At 34.4% G+C, this 9,380-nt stretch overlaps 1 pseudogene; it reads right to left on the minus strand.

The window, feature by feature from the left end:
• Window positions 1-9,020: 9,020 nt before the first annotated feature.
• On the minus strand, window positions 9,021-9,139 carry LOC120590966 (uncharacterized; annotated as a pseudogene).
• Between the last annotated feature and the right edge of the window lie 241 nt (window positions 9,140-9,380).

The following is a 9,380-nucleotide window of genomic DNA, read 5'->3' on the forward strand; positions in this document are numbered from 1 at the left end:
TAAATAATAATAATAATAGTAATAATAATAAAAGAAAATTTATTTATTGCTTTTGTCTTTAGGAAATTCATTATTTAGAAACTTGATTACAACCAGTTTAAACAGATAACCAAGAGAAAATATTTTATATCTCATGTATCTACCACTTAGATTTAATAAATGAAACTTTCTTTATTCTTTGAATCTAGGAGTTAATGGTACTTAGGTTTTGACTTCTCAACTTATCTAGATTGCCCACCACTGAAAATTTGAAGTTATGGATCCTCTCTCAGAAAAATTTATGTATGTACAAAATTTTATATCCAGAATTAGAGTGTATATTGACTCTCCAAAGTTTAAGAACTCCCACCATAAAGAGCCCGTCTGTTAATCCACTGTGAATAGAGTTCAGTGTCCATTGACACAGATATTTTAAAATATTGTGTGAGTCCATAATAAAATAAGGCAGCTTTACAGTTTAGATTAAAAATTATAAAATTTTTAAATAATTGAGATAATTTTAAAATAGTATTTGAGTTAGTTATAGAGTTTCAAGTAAGTTATTGATCCTGAAGTAAAACTCAGAAATTTTTCAAGCGGTAAAACTTGAAAATTTATATATATATACACACACACACACACACACACACACACACACACACACACATTAAGCCATTGTGGTACACACAGAGAAAAAAAAAGTGAGTAGATGCTTTTATATGTCCTTTTGAGTATTTCAATGTTTTATAATAAAATTTTTTATCCCCAAAACATTTGCTGAAACGTTTCTTCAATTTGCCTTCCTTTCTTCTTAGTTGTTATATATATTCATTATAAATGACAATTTAAAAGCGGGTATGAATATACTCAAATTATCTTTATAGGTGAGTTGGTAAACAAAATGCATTTTACCTTATTAATAGTTGAGTATAGTCTAAATTATTTTTGGTACACAAAATGAGTCCAGGTTCAACAGGAATTCATTGTGAACTCATTTACTTCCATGTAGAATACGATGTTTATTAAAGAATAAAAATATGTGCAAACTTGAAGCTTATGTATCCATTATTAAAATGAAACAGTATTCTCAACAATTATTTAGGACGCTGTCAAGGAAGATCTTTTACAGGGAAAAGTATTTTATCACTGAAATTGTTTAAAATTAATTATGCATGAGGATAATTAAAACACATTGATTTATAGTCAGTTTTTTATTCTTAATTTCTCTACAGAGAGTACATCTTATTATTGCCTGCTCTGATAACTTGTCCTTGCTGTATCACTAATTTGGGCACCGGGCAATGTGTTAGCCAACAGATCTATGACAGTGGACTTCTGTTCTAGCTCTGTATCTACAGGAGATTGATCTATAATGTTGTGTCCAAATCAGTTAAACATCTGAGTCTCAAATCTCCCATCTATAAAATAAAGACAGATTACACAGTTCCTAAAATTTAATCTCCAAAATGCAACTACTTGACATTTAGCAGTAAGACTTGTCGAGTGTGTGTGTGTATGCATGTGTGCGTGTGTGCACATGCGTGAGTCCCAATAGCTGAGCACTGATGTGGGAAACATAAGCACACTTAAATTCTAAACAGTGTTCTACCCTGCAATTTTAAGCAAGTTTTTTACCCTTTTATCCTATGTCAACCTCATTTTTATTACCTGTAAAATGAGTTTGACCAAATAATTCCATTGTTTCTTTCTTGTCTAAGTGTTTTTTAATTCATTATTTTATCTGTAACTTCTAAAAATATTAATCATACTATTTATTGTATATAGATATAATCATTTGCTTAGTTGTTATGGAGATTATAAAGACCGTGTAGCTTAAATAACAGAAATTTTTGGTTTCTCTCTCCTCGGCTTGCAGACAGCTACCTTCTCTTTGTGTTTTCACATGACTTTTTCTTCATGCTGATATACACCCCTGGTGTCTCTTCATCTTCTTATAACGACACCAGTTCTATCAGATTAGAGCCCCATGCTTACGACCTCATTTAACCGTAATTACCCCCTTAAAGGCCCTTGTCTCCAAATACAGTAGCATTTGGAGTGGGCACTTCATCCTCTGAGTTTTTGGGGAGCATGATTTAGTCCATAAGACTCCTTAAGTTATGTGATGCTTCATGGAAATTGTTCTGTCTTTAACCCATATTTTTAGTTTTATTTAGAATTATTCTTTCCCTGAACAACTCCCTACTTCCCTCTGCCAAGTGTGAGAAAGAAAGGTACTAATCCTACATATTTCTGTTTCTGTCTATGTCTCTCTGATCTATTTTTTTTATCTGTTTATAGTCTTTCAACTTCATTGGAGTTGAGTGCCTAAGAAGCTGAGAGTGCATCATTTTGAAGTCTAAAACTGTAGGACAGTGATTGAATGCAGATGTATTAAGCTATCCATAAAAGCTTTTCTAATTAGTTAATTACTATAATAGTTTTATTTCCTATAAAGTTATTTTGAAGAGTGGAAAATTGCCCTGCATGTCTTTATCTTAGATATTATGAGCAATTTAGATTGTGCCTTCTTAAGATCCCTTCTGCTTTGAAGAACATCTATGAGGAGGTTAAAGTACAATTTGTACTTCAGAATGCTTGTGGAATTGAAGTGAGAAAAGTCTCTAAAATAGCAGTTTAGAAAAATTACTACATCAAAAGGAACTGCATAAATTGAAGTAAATTTGGCTGAAGTCTTAAGAGGCTAGGAGATAATGTGTCTCTGACGTGGCATAACCACAGAATGTTCCTGATGGCAGGTGCGTCAAAATATGAGGCCACCAGGATGATGAGCGAGGTAAGATTTAGGGACAATAAAGGAGTCCTCTTTAGGAAGAAAACAGAGATAGAATAATTTTAGGGGTATTTTATTTCCTCAAACAATTTCTTTATCTCTGGGACATTTTTCCTAAATGGCTTGCATGCCTCATCCTTTTTCTGTTTTTGGACTTATCCTTTTCTTCCAGAGATTATAAATCAGTCTGCTGGCCCATTCTGTAGCTTTCAATTTAACATAAAGATTCTAATTCCTGAAGCTTCTAAAGGGGAAAAGAAATTGGTTTTCTTTCTATGATTTCATATCACAGTCATCTTTTAAAAATTCTTAATTAAGATGAAGTTATTCATTTCATTAACAGCCCAATGGCTGTCTCATTTCATTCAGATTAAAAGCCAGACTCATAATGATGGTTTGAAAAGCCCATCTTGAGGCACACTCCCTTCTCTGTTCTCAAGACCTCTTGCCTTCTCTAGCACATAAATCTGCTTTCTTTTTCTCCAAAGCACTTGTTACTTTTAAGTATATTATTTAATGTGTTTATTCATTTGGTGTGTTGTCTAATCTTTTTAATTAGAACACAAATTCTACCATGACAGAGTTTTGATTGTTTTGCTAAATGCTCTACCCTTAGTACCTAGAAAAGTGAGTGGCACAGAGGAGACACATCACTCAATAAATTACTGATGAATTAATAAATATGATACAGATTAAAAGGTGAAATTGGTTTTGGAAGAAAAATGAGATCCTAAATTTATCAAAGATATTGGCACAGAAAAAAATCAGTAACATTATTTTAGCATTGGCTTTTTACTTTCGTGTATTGTTGAAGAAAGTTGATTTTGTTTTGTTTTTCTTAAGCTACTCTTCATTTAAATAGGATAGTCCTTGTTGATGTAAAAATCCTTGATCATATTTCTTCACTGAATTCGCATTGGTAATAGTCTCTTTGTCTCCCACAATGATACTTTATTTTTCATTAAATACTGTGGGTTGTAAAGAGAAGAAAGAGTACAAAAGAAAATAAAAGGGGAAGAGGAAGAAGGTGAGATGAATGTTCTTTGATGTTCTCTATATTTTTAATCATGCCAATATTTCCTCTCTGTCTTTATAAGGGATATCTTCATATTTTTCTGCTGAAGAAGGCGGACTGAAATCTACGCTCCATAATGTTAAGACAGGGGTCCCCAACCCCCAGACTGCAGACCTGTATCAGTCTGTAGCCTGTTAGGAACCGGCCCATACAACAGGAGGGGAGCAGCTGGCCAGCAGTGATGTTTTCAGCCGTGTTTGCAGCTGCTCCCCAGCGCTAGCATCACCGCCTCAGCTCCACTTCAGATCATCAGGCATTAGATTTTTCAGGGGAGCACTGGTCCCTGGTGCCAAAAAGGTTGGGGACCACTGTATTAAGAGACTTCCATATGTGAGACATAATGTGAAAAAAAGAGAAAGGAGTAGGTGATTTGTAAAGGGCATAGAATCTTTATCGTCCAAATTATAGTTTATTATTTTTTTCTCTAGGAAAATAAAACATTAATTTTACTTAGAAAATTATTTTCAAGGTATGTGTTTCACAGGTTACAGTAATCTTTTTCTACATGTAACATACATTTTCATAGAAATTGGCTTTTGACAGGACAACAGGAAGAAAAAGACTTGATGCTTTCTCTGCTCCTTGTTACTGTAACAAGAGGATGAAGGACCAGACAGCCCAGGAAGGGGCAGGGCCGGCTTGGCAGAAGCCACAGCTCAAAGACAAAAATATAAAACATCAATTACGTATTAGAGAAGGGTGTTCAGTTAATGATCACAGCAGATGCAACTTTGTTTACACACAAGAAAATTGAGTCTCCCCACACTTTGTGCTCAACCTTGAAAACACAGGCTCATTAGTCAGAAAAAATCTGTTCTAATTATTCTTCAAATTAGAAATTCCTCCGGGAATGTGGTTCATTTCAGTTATCTGATAACACACTCCTCAAGAGGAATTTATTGACACTGACTTTGTGAAAGCCTCATTGCAGATCCTGTGCAACCTTTTCAAGCAGAATATTACCCTGAAAATCCTTTCTGTTGTCCCTGGGACATCATCCAGACACAGATCTCAGAAGATCCTTTTTTCATTTGGAGCTAAAGAAGGAATCAAATGTGAATGAAACTGAGCAAGTCGGCAACTGCTTAAATCCATAAGTGTATATAAATAGTAATAACTAACATCGTTATTGAGTTTAAAAGCCTTTTTCATATACCTTATTTTGGTCAGTCTTCTAAAAAGCACAATGAGTTAGGTAAAACAATTGTGTATTTATTTATTTGTTCTTGGTACTGCTTGCTACCAGTTTTACCTTACTTGAAGTGAAAATGAGATTCAGTTAGACTGGCTGCCCTAAACCCAGCTGGATATAGTATGTATTACTTATCATGGCTCACAGCAAAACTCGGGATTAAATTTTACCTGGAAGATTGATGAGGTAATGGATTTGCTTAGGACATCAAATTAGGCAGGTAAAGCTCATCGATCATTGCTACCCCAAAGACAGAGTTTTAGACTCCGATTAAGCTACAAGTATGTAAAATAACAACAAAATATATCTAAAGTTAAAATAAACTTATAGTAAATAAGAATGACAATAGATGGCAACTTTAAAACAGGAAAGAAGTCCTATGGACCTAGTTTTTGACATTAGAAACACTTACACACTTAAATAATGCCAAATTTCAGTATTTTAGGATAATCCTTAACATCACAAGACCGCCCTCACTGATTTTCTGGATGGACTCACAAGATTTAGGAACTCTTATACTAATGGTTATGGTTTGTGACAGTGAAAGGATAAAGATGAAAATCAGCAAAGGGCAAAAGATGCATTGAGGAAAGTTTTGGGAGAAATCAAATGCAAGCTTCTAGGTGTTTCCTCTGAGTGGAGTCTCAGAGTTTAACTCTCTCATCAATGATGTTTGCCAACATGGACAAAGTGTCCGCAGCCCAAGAATTTCACCAGAGTGTCGGTGCCCGGGGTCTTTTATTGGTGGCTAGTCAGACAGGCATTGCATATAACTTATATGCAGCTAATTTGTTGCTTAAGAGTCCAGAATACTAAAGAAAAACAGGTGTTTATCATAAATCACATGTTAGTATAAACTATCTGGTCAAACTGGTACAGCATAGCCCAAGGCTGCGGGCAGACAAAAACACTCTTAACAGGCAAAACCTTCTAACATCTCAGAGCTCAGCAGTAATAAGTCAGCTAAGAGCTGGTTCTAAAAAAAATTTTTTTTAAATGCCTTTCTTGGGAATGTGCAGAGTTTAGGCAAAGCAGGCCTGCTAGATTAATCTTTTTCTTGCATGCTGTTATCTCATTGTAGAAACTCTAAAATCATTAAGCGAAGAAATATTCTTTGAGACCAGGTTCCTCTCAATCCCTGTAAAATCATTCAAATACGCTGTATATATTGACCATTTGACTCCTTTGTGAATTTTATGTAATATAACATAACATTGTAATATTATCTATTTTCTTTGAAGATACACTGAATTTATTATATTATTCTAAAAATGTACCTTTACACAATCATCAATTTATCATCTATCATCTATCCTTATGCTAACTAACTATCCTCATGGATCACTCTTTATCTGTCTCCTTTAGCATCAAGGACACAAAACTCAAGATTTTTCTTCTGCCTTTTTTTCCTTGCATTTCTTCACCAGCCATATTTTATAAACTTGCATTTTTATCTGAAAATGAGTAGCCAAGCTACTCTCAATTTTTTTCTTTTTATATCACAGTTTATTCTTTACCTATCTGCTTTTGAAAAATGGATCTGTATTGTTATCAAATGATAGCATGTACCTGGTTTTAAAAACAAAAGTTTCAACCAAATAGGTAAAAGTCATCCACTATAAATAAGATTTTTAAAAAACTTAGAAAAATAAAAGATTTTTAAAAACTAATTTCTTAGCAAAACCTTACGTAAAATTACATGAAGCTATTTATAATCCTTTATTTTTTGTAATCCATGAACTGTGAACCTTCAAATGTTTCACTTCAGAAGTTTGAAAATATATGAATATAGAGTGCTACCCAAAACTCTATTGGATTTGTTATATAATATATAATATTTTTGTACCATATTGCTTCTCTAAGTTGAAAGTTTCTAACTCGTGGATTCTGAATCACCAAAGAACTTTGGATCTTCACAGAGACCCAAGTGATGAAATCTCTAGCACATCTCTGGGTCTCATTTCCCAGAGTCAGTACCTTCAACTCTTTTACTTACTATTTATGGTTTGTACCTTCTTATTTCTAAATAATGTGCTTTGTACTGTTTCTGGAATTTTCAATTGTGGATAATATATATTGACTCACTAGTAAGAAACTGGAAGATGGACATTTATTTCTCTATATTAAATGTTTACTCTCATATATTAAATGTTTACTCTCCCATACTTCCAAAATAGTTATATTTGAAGGATGTTTAAATTGTTTATGCCTTTATAATTTAGAGCTGAAAAACATAGTGTAATATGATTTTTAGTTTCTATAATTTTAGGATTTACCTGAAGTGAGCGATAGCTTATTATTATTTGCTTTGTATTTATATATAACTTTCAGCAATCCAAACAAAATTTATCAAAGAATCAAAATGTCTTCTAAATATGACCAAAACCATCAGGTCATCTACCATTTTTGTTTTTCTTGGAGCCCTCCTTTATCCTACACTCTGGGCTGGTTTTTCTTTTAGGTTTTCTTCAAGCTGCCAACCTCACGATTCCTCACATAAACAACTTTTAGATTTTCTTCACCTTTTTCCTGTGCTGGCTCTTATATTTCCTGGATTCCATGTATTCTGGCACTAACTGGGATACTGCAGTACAATTCTGGTAACTATTTAGAGTTATCACAGACCTCACAAGTTAAAGGACATGGTCCCCAACTGCCCCCACTTTAGATATGACCTACACTTTGGTGGTCCCGAGGCCACCTGAAATGCTGACCAACTGTCTACAAATTGAGGAGTTCCCATAATAACCTCAGATTCAATAATTTCCTAGAATAGCTCATAGAACTCAGAAAAGTGCTTCTCTTACAATTATATTTTAATTATAGAAGATACAATGGGCAAGATTTGGGGAGGTCTCAAACCCAGTGCTTCCATTCTATCTTCTCATCAAATCAGTGTGCGTTATCTTCCAAGTACGTCAAAGTGTTAACCAACCAGGAATCTCCAGCGAGTCTTGATGTACACACTTTTCATTGAGGTTTCAATGATTGATTGAATCATTGGCCACATGATTGAACTCACTTTCCAGTCCCCTCCCTCTCCTTGGAAGTTGGGCTGGCTCCAAGTCCCAAACCTCTGATTACAGAGTTGGACTTTCTATTGACCAGCCCTCAGTACTCATCATCTCATTAACATAGACAAGCGTGATCTAAGAGGTTCATGATTGACAAAGACATTCCTATTAGTTAGGAAATTCCAAGGAGTTAGTCTCCTTCCCAGGAACCAGAGATAAAGTTCAAATTATTTCTTATATAACATCCTGTCTTCCTCTTTCTCGATTTGTTACATTATTTTGTAGAATGCATCTTCTAGAAGCTTTCCATGGTTTGTAGGAGGTAGGTACAATTATTCTGAGATATTTTCTGAAAATGTATCTCTCTGTCACATTTTATGAATAGTTTGACTGTTTGTAGTCATCAGAGTTGGAAATAATTTTCTCTTGAAAAGGGTTTCCAAGGCATTGATTCACTGTCTTCTAGCTTCTCGTTATAGTTGAATAATCTGATGCCTTTCACAAAACAAATTGTATGAGACCTGTCTCTTCCTCCCCCTTTCACTCTCTGGGAGTGTTTTTAATTTTTATTTTTTCACTGGATTTTGAAATATTGTGAGTTGATGTGGTTCTGTTTTCTTGCAAGTCATACCCTTATTTTTTACTCATGCCACTTGTCCAAAGCTGTTCTGCTGCGGCAAGAGCTCAATATTGTCTTCATTATGGGACACATACAGGTCTGCCATAGCTCATAGTTCTGCCAGGTCTCATGGCAAAGGAAAAAGAAATATGGTGCATCAAGAAACGGCTTTAACTACTTCTGCTAGAAAATGCTACCTCTGGTCACATTTTATTGAACAAAGCAAATCACATAGTCAATACAGGGAGGAACATACTGGGCCAGATACAATTTACCATAACAGGTCCTAATATGATCAGACTACTTTTAAATTTTTATTGCATTTTGGGTCAGATTTTTTTTTATAATGCCTATAGCACCTGGTATCCCTAGGTGGTCTCCCATCCAAGTATTAACCAGGCCCAATCCTGCTTAGCTTCCAAGATCAGACAAGATCGGACACATTCAGGATGGCATGGCCGTAGACTTGGTCAGATTTTTTAGAAATGGTTTTTAAAAATTTCCTAGACTGGGAGGTAGGTATATCTCTGGATGTTAGTGTTTTAGAGGTTAAGCACTTGGAGATTTCACTCTTTACAATGTAGAGTTACAATTCATCATAATATTTTCAGTATAGCTACCTCATACTCAGTTGTGCTTCATATCCCCAAGTTCAGAAACTTTCTAGATCTAAGTGTCATAGATTAAATTTCTAAATGTCTGCCAGG

Source organism: Pteropus medius, unplaced genomic scaffold, assembly GCF_902729225.1.
Source record: "Pteropus medius unplaced genomic scaffold, Ma_sr-lr_union100, whole genome shotgun sequence".
In the NCBI taxonomy this organism is placed as follows: Eukaryota; Metazoa; Chordata; class Mammalia; order Chiroptera; family Pteropodidae; genus Pteropus; species Pteropus medius.